Consider the following 8397-nt stretch of genomic DNA (forward strand, 5'->3'; position numbering starts at 1 on the left):
TTCCAGGCTCGCAACCACGAAATTTTAATACCCAACGGTTTACAGTAGACTGATCAACAGCATTTTCTCCATGACAGCCTTTAAATGAAGATTAATCTTAGTGGGAGTCAATTTTTCAGTAGTCCAAAATTGATAATAGCACGCTGTTTAACTCGCGTTGACATAGCACTAGAGCACGTCTCCATACTTCCGCTTCTCGAAATACACTGGATAATGATAACAACCTCAAACCTGCACATGCGTGTTGAGGGGGAATGTTACTTCCACATACCACCAGGAGCGCTTCTGAAGGTGATTTTTTTGTGGTCTACATCTACATCTACATAATACCCCGCAAGACGCCGCAAGGGCGTGTGGCGGGGGGTGTTAGGTCACCAACCGTAAAAAGGAACAATACCACATGAAAAACAACAACGTGGAAAATTACACCCACAGCAGCGCACACACTCATGCAAAAATCCCTTCGTCCAACACTCATGCAAACACATATACCGCAAACCAACAAAAAACTGCACCCCAGGATGCAGCACGAAAGCCATCCTACAACACGCAAGCCAGGACACAACAAGCAAGAATGCGAAACACCACTGCCAAATGAAAATGCACCACAAAACACTATACCTCCCGAGGAGACTGTAAAAGGCGGGAGGGAAGCGGGATTGGGAAGAGGGATTGAAAGGGATACTTAAACACAGGTGAAAAGAACACAAATGAGGTCATTCGGAAAGAATGGGTTATTATAACAAAACACACAAGGTTAGTGGAAGAGCATGCATTTAAGTATAACTAATTATTTTTTAGACGCTGAGGGTGGCAAATGGAATTTTTGCTATCTATAACCCTGCAGTTGCTGTCCCGTATTGTCCGTGGGAAGAAGCATGTGTGCATTAGTTTTCAGCCTACCCTCGTATAATCAAAGGAGTATTGCATTACAATAAAACACGTAATTTCTACCTCCCTCTCTGCGGTAAAAAATGAATTATAATTTCGCCACTCTTCCTCACTCATCCGCTAATGAAAGACTTCAATATTTAACCACCTCGATATCCTTTGCGTCCAACCTGCTTTCTTCGGATTTCTCTCAACAATGTTCTATTTTGCCCCGCCATGCATATCACTCCGCTCATTTTCTGATTCCAATTCTTTCCCGACTCCCATATCTCAAAAGTCTCTGATTCACGCTTATTTTTTCTCCTCGACGACCAAATTTCGAGACCATACAAATAAACACTCCATACCCTAATATTTACACTGCAGGTTCATTCAATACGGACATCATTGCCCTATTTTTAGAAAATTCTCTTTGAGCTAACACAATTGTCTTCCTTTATATTCCCATTTTTGCCTAAAATACATTCAAAATAAATAATCGTTACTTTTCTCTAAATTAGTGCCAACTTTCATTTAAACCATTTCACTCCCTTCCCACTTTTGGAGAACTTCATTACTTGCGTTTTGTTACGATTCATTTTCATTCCATGACACTTCCGCTGATCCCTCTCAGCAATTATCCAGATAAAGTAGTGCACGAAAACTTGCTCCCAACTGAAAACCCATTCCATTGACTATTCACTCCTATTCCAGAGAGCACGACAGGCAAGGGGATGCGTGAATGGGACTCGTTTAAAAAAGAATATGGGTGCAAACATCTGGGGATAAAGCGAGGGGGGAGTTTTTTTGGAGTGGGCAGGCAGACGGTCGCGGTGCACGTTACGAAAAACATCGCCGCCGCGTGTGCCTGCGTGGAAAGCCGTGGTAAGGGATAATCCTCACTGATTGGTTCACCAAGTCGTACGACGTGCACTAAAAAGAAAAAAAAATTGACCATTGCTGAAATAGATTTGAACTATCCACGTTGTGTTTTTATGGCAACACTCATTTAAATCCAACGCTCAGGCAGACTTCACGAGACCATTCATGAATACGTAAAACCACCTACGTTACGACCATAGCGGACGAAGCTTCGATGAGAATGGGTTTTTATGAATAAGTCCTTGGAAAGAAATGAGATGATGAATACGGTAAAAAAATAACGGTTAAAAATAATAAGCTCATTGTTCATGATGGATCATTAATTGATATTCATTGGGAAACACTGCAGCATCTGAAAAAGAACATAGATATCACCATCACTAGTCATCAACCGTAAGATTGCTTCAACGCAGTTCTCGCTTCAATTCTTCAACCGGCCAACCTCTTCTCGTCTGTATGCAACACCTCCAATCTTTGCCATCCGTCATTATTTATTCCATGGAATTCATGTTGATTATTTATCTCTATTTATTCCCGTTAAAATGTTCAACTCGACTCTTTTCATTAGGCCATCACATTTTAATTTGTGGCCGATAAGATCACTCCCTTGCTTTATTCATTGCTATTATTTAAACTTTTTCTTTCTTTATTCTGCGAACAAATTCTATGTTAGCTACTCTTTCAGTTCACATAATCTCAACCATTCCCCTGTAAGACTTTCTTTCCAAACCTCCCATTCGTTACATTTCTACCACTATTTTTTCAATCAAAAACAAATGTAAAGAACCGTAAACTAATGATACATTGGAGACAGAAACGGAAATAATAACGGGAGAAGGCTGACGTTGGAGATTTGACGATGAATTAAAATGCCGTATGTGTTGCCATACGATAGACGATTTCAAGTCAAAGGCTCAAAAATCACAGCTGGGTCTTATGCACGTATGTGCGGACCACAAACCTTTTTTCTTGCAAGCCCCTACTGGAATGGGGATGCATCTTACATACATCTTATATCTTACGCCCAATGCGTCTTACACGCAGTCAAATACGGTACATTACTGACGGAAAATGTGCGCGTAGAGAAATAAAAAAAAAGAATTTTCCCTACTCTACCGTATCGACTGGTGGGAAACTGGATAGATGAAGTCTGACGGAAGAATCAAAAAGACTTTGCATTTCCACAGGAAAGAATTTATTACTGCCGACTAGTTTCGCTAAACTGTAGCATCATCTGGACTTATTTGAGTCAAGATAGCGAAACTTGTTGACAGTAATGAAGTCTTTTCTGTGAAAACGCAGTCTTTTTTATTCTTCCTTCGTGCATTACAGTGTATTTCCACAAAGTACGGCCTCAATTATCTATCAACAGGATAGAATTAAATGCAAATGGACACAATCCGTTTACATTATAATGAAAAGTATCCTAATATTAAATTTATATGTTAAATGTCAATAATGGATTTTGCTGTGCCTGATTCATTGAGTTACAGCGCCAATATTTCGATAATGCTTGTTCCCGCATTGGAACGTTTTCTGCTCTTTTGAAACAGGTACTCCCCGTTTCCCATATGGTGCCAAAGTGATCATTAAATCGGAAAAAGAGCCTTGTAGAGTAAATATAGAAATCACTTTTTAGCATTTAACTTTTTGAAGAATGACTCTTATAAATTTACTATTCTTATTGAAACACAGTGTACATGAAAGAAAATAATCTGTCCGATTATGAAATATCCTAATACGTTTGGTGTTTGGGGAGATGTGAGTGCTAGGAATTAATATAAAATTGAAAAAACATTGTTAAAAACTCTTAAAAACATAATAAAATAAGGTTTTCATAATTGTTACGTTTTGCAACGCCTCTTCCTCACTTAAATCTCAAAAACGAGGACCACGACAAGAATAAGTGTTTGAAATTCAATATATATTTCGGCAAACCATTTCGCATTCGTGCAAAATGATCGTCAACGCAAAAGGCGACGGAACCCGAATGCCCCCTGCCCACTGCAGAGAGAGGGTCGTCAACATTCCTTAACGCGAATCCTAAGCGCCGAGGATCGATCGCAGTGATTCCAAACTCGCAGCCAGGGGAGTGAACCAAAATTAACACCACCCCCGGCACTTACCGCCCTCTCTCCCCCTCTACACTCTCCCCCACCCCCCTCTACACTTCCTTCTCCCCTCCCGAAAAAGGTGCCGACTGAATGCCCACGGTCATGAACGTCTCCGAAGAGCCAATCGTTAATAATCAAGCAAACGCTCCCCCTTTCGTAAGCGCATGTACGTTAAAGTATCCATGTGGATATTTACACATTCAGAGCCAAAAGGCCCTTTCCGAGCTCGTTAAAAGCGTCTGGTCGAAGGGCGACAGAAATCTACGTTTGGGAATGAAAGAAAAACAAAAAAATAAGAAGTTAACGACCGCTGAGAGGATGGAAAACACAAAGTGTTTACAGATAGTTATACTCTGTTGTGGGATAGGGCTATATTCTTACGGTTTCCGCAGTTTTTTTTCAATTTGTTAAGGAATTAATGTAGACTCTGCGACATTTATTGATATGTCATCACAAAAATGAAAGACAAATAAATTCGATGAGATTAACTTGAAGAATATCTGTGGTCTAAATACGAGAGATAATTTGAGGATTGGAGTACGTAATGAAGGAATGTTGATTAGATGCTCCGATGATAAGCAAGTATGAAACGTTTTTCTACGTTGATTTGGTCATGTTGATAGAATGGATTAGTGACAAATCACCAAAACAGATATATATATATATATATATGATTATTTATTTATTCATGAATATCTATTTTGGCCCATTCAAAGTAACCCCCATTAGATATTATAAACTTGTGCCAAAGTTTTTTCCAATCCTCGAAGCACTTCAAAAAATGATTTTTTGTGATCTTGTTCAGCTTCTCCTTCGATGCAGTCTTTATCTCGTCAATCATAGAGTCGCGTCATCCTTTCATGGGCTTCTTCAGTTTCGGGAACAAGAAACAGTCCCTGGGGGCCAGATCTGGGGTATACGGTGACTGCGGCATCATTAGTGTGTTGTTTTTGGCCTTTTTAATGAGTTCAAGGGTCTCCGACGCGGATTTCCCGAATCAAACGCAAAACTTCACAGCGTAGCGTTACTCGACGGTGCGCTCCGTGCTGGCGCGACCATACCACAAACGATCACACTACACAAAAATCCACCTCCTGTCCCAGCGCATGCCCGGAGGCGACTGAACTAAAGTGCGCCTGAGTGGTGGGGGACCCCTCTACCGTGCCAACCGGTCGGACCCCCACCCACTGCTACGTTAAGGCTACAGCGAACTAGTCCCGATACCTTTTGTACGGACCCTGTATATACATACAGACGTATATAAGCGAGAGAGAAGAGCGTAAAACATTCGGGAGGAAGGGGTATATTGAGAAAGTCGCGCGTTCTTAAGGTCGAAGAGACTCAAAGTAAAGGATGTTAGAAGTCTCGGGAACAGAGGAAAAGGTATGAAACAAAGCGTGAATCTGTCTTTAAGACTTTACTTGAACCGGAGGGGGAAACGTGTACGTAAATTTGTTACTTAAAAAGGTTTTTATTAATGCTATGGTCATGCATACATAAATTCGCACCAGAGGTTGGGACGATTTAGTGAAAGTACCCTTTGAGATAGACAAGTTTTCAATAGTTTTGAGCGTGTATGGATGGGGAGGAGGGAAGGCAGCAATTCGTGCCTGGTGGGCGGGCGAAAAGTATAGGTTGGATGCTAAGAGGCCAACATACTAATAAATAATTGACAATTGTAAGAAGAAAATAAGAGGGGGGAATAAATTTCAATGGCCGTAATAATTAGAAATAGGTCATTATTTCTTACTATTTCTTGCCAATTGGAAGAAGGGAAAGAAGGGTTGCCCACCACGGTCGCGGCGGGGTAATGTCCTCGTCTGCCATTCCAAGAGTCGCGGGTTCGATTCTCACTTGGTTGGTTTTCCTCCAACCAGGGCTTGGGTGTTTGTAAATGTGACAATTGTTATTAGTCCGACGTAAAGGCCAAAATGTGCTTCGGACTAATGCTAAATAAATAAATAAGTTAATTAGCGGGATTGGATGGTCACGCAGCTGAAAACATCGAAATACGACTCGACTCGTACAATGTAATCCCCTGATTCAGGAATTAAGGAAACAATCGACAGTATAGTAATTATAGAACATCCCGAAACAAGGCGTCATTCTACCCAGTCTTTATTCCACTGACCACCGCCTCAAATCTGACACTTGTTCCCTTTTCCTAAATATTTGCGACCCTCTAAACACTACTCACACTCTGCAAGTGGTTCAAGAAAACTATATCGAACCCCTGCCTTTATGTGTAACCCCGTCCTCACCTTAGTATGTCACTTCGCGTAGTAATATGAGAAGGAAATAAAATATTTTCATTCCTAACGAAAGAGGGCACAAACTAATGAATGGTCTTAGTGGTAGTAGTTTTAGGGGAGGAAACGGACAGTTGAGGTCATTTTTGCCTTTACTGATGGACAGGAAAAGATGGGCGGAGAGAAACCTGGTGTCGGCATTAGCCAACTCTCAACGAAAAGCGCCAAGGGGTCCACAGTTTAACGTCCCATCCGACGGACGGCGTACTCACTCAAAGTGCTCTCCACAAATCATCTCAAGTAGGGATGGGGATACCGCTGAAAAACATCCGCCGCACCCGTGATTTGAACGCGGGCCCTCTGGGTAAGAAACAAGTACGTTAGCCACCGCACCATTCTGATCCCCAAATGGTCTAGGTAATAGGTGAATGACAAGGAATAATAAAGTGAAATCAAATTTCACCCTAATCTATCTTTATTTATCGATAGGAATAGCATATGACATAAACATTTGTTTCTCTTACTTTCCAATTAGGGGCTTAATATTATACTTACTCATCTGAATTACTTCAGGTTTCTATCTTTGGACTGAACATTTTTTCTGAAAATACGTCATGAGCAAAAGTTCCCTTACGATGATGTAACGTGAGTAAATATTTTCAAGCCATTAACGAAGTTCCAGCCCTTTCTGCGACTTCTTTCACGAATATCATCCTCATAGCTCCGTCGCTATTTATAAGAAACCCTTCCAACACGTCTTACTTTTTCACTGCGATATTTAACTTTGACTCCTTGAGTAGGCCATTTGCCTCAAGAGATGACTTAGAGAATTCCAATTTTTCTTAAGAAAAAGCATTCGTCCCACTCCACGTCGTACAGAAGCGATGGACTTAGTTCCAGTACACGCAGCATTCGTTTTAACTTTACGACTCTCAAGATTCCTTCATTGCGGCAATGCAACGGAATAAGCAAAAAATATAACCAATACGCGTGACTGAAAACAACCCAGGAGACGAATTGGATTAGATGGGAAGGCCTTATACCTTTCGTCACGGCTCGTATAAGTTCACCTGTGTGCTCGTATTAAGTTCCCTCCCAGGCTCTTTTTGCATCTGAACCTCGAGTTGAATATTCTGTGCCCGCCAACGACAGTCTAATTTTGGGGGGTGAGGGGGGGGGCGAGTTAAAGTGATTCACCAAACAATGCGGTCGCATCGCCATTGTATAAGATGCCCGGATTTTGATGCCGAGCACGTGCCAGAGGGGAGGCGAGCCTGCGGATGGGAAGGAGGAAGGGAGGAGGGAAGGGGAGGAGTTAGCAGGAAGTGATGCCGCCGTGTTCGGGGAGGCAATACCACCCAGCTTCTGGGGCCATCAAGACGTGCATTACGCTCTGTACTCTCAGCGTTCTTAGGCCAGCTTCACACTATTTGTAATTACAAAGACTCAAAGGAACACAACTTCTAAAATATACACGATAGTATTTTACGTACGCGCTGCTTCGTGGAAATTTTACCAAGTTATATTCAGTTCACCTGATTGAAATTCATGTGACTCTAATTTAAGGTTGAACTGCTTAAATGGACCGTTTCGAAGTAATTCGATTGGACTCGGACATGTGAAGATTCTTGTCTGTCGATTTCGAGGACCTTTTCCAAAATTCTTTGCCAACACTCACACAACATTCATTTATATTTTATGGTTCATTCAACCGCATACGTAGCAATTAGGGATAGGCTCCTGGTTTCCTAATTAAATTGCATTATTGATAGAACGCTTTAATTTATTGGATTGTGTGGATTGTCATCAAAAATCAAAATTTTGCGAGGCATTCCTTAAACCATGACAATTTCTAATGCGAAAAAACGAAAGTCTGTCAGGAACTACCTTCTGCTGCAATCTTTCTGTGTTTTCTCATATTCTAATACACGAGGCATATTCATAAAGTAAGGGCCGATTGCTTATCTTTAAATATTGGCGCTTCAGAACACAGTATTACTCCTGCAGCGCCATCTACTCATTCGTTGAGAAGATATAGCAGCAATAGTTTGGTTGCAGAAGTCGTTTGATTGCCCGTGCATGCAAACAACAATGTCCGTGACGATCGTTGATCCCGCCAGCTGTGAAGTGCGTTCTGTCATACGATTCTTGATTGCAAAAGGATTGCCGGCTCCTGAAAACCATCAGGAGTTATGCCTAGTTTATGGACCTACAGTTATGCGTGAAGGAGAGATTAGACAATGGTGCCGTGATTTTAAAAATGGACGAACAAATGTCCCTGA

Source organism: Hetaerina americana, unplaced genomic scaffold, assembly GCF_022747635.1.
Source record: "Hetaerina americana unplaced genomic scaffold, ioHetAmer1.1.p SCAF_3, whole genome shotgun sequence".
In the NCBI taxonomy this organism is placed as follows: domain Eukaryota; kingdom Metazoa; phylum Arthropoda; class Insecta; order Odonata; family Calopterygidae; genus Hetaerina; species Hetaerina americana.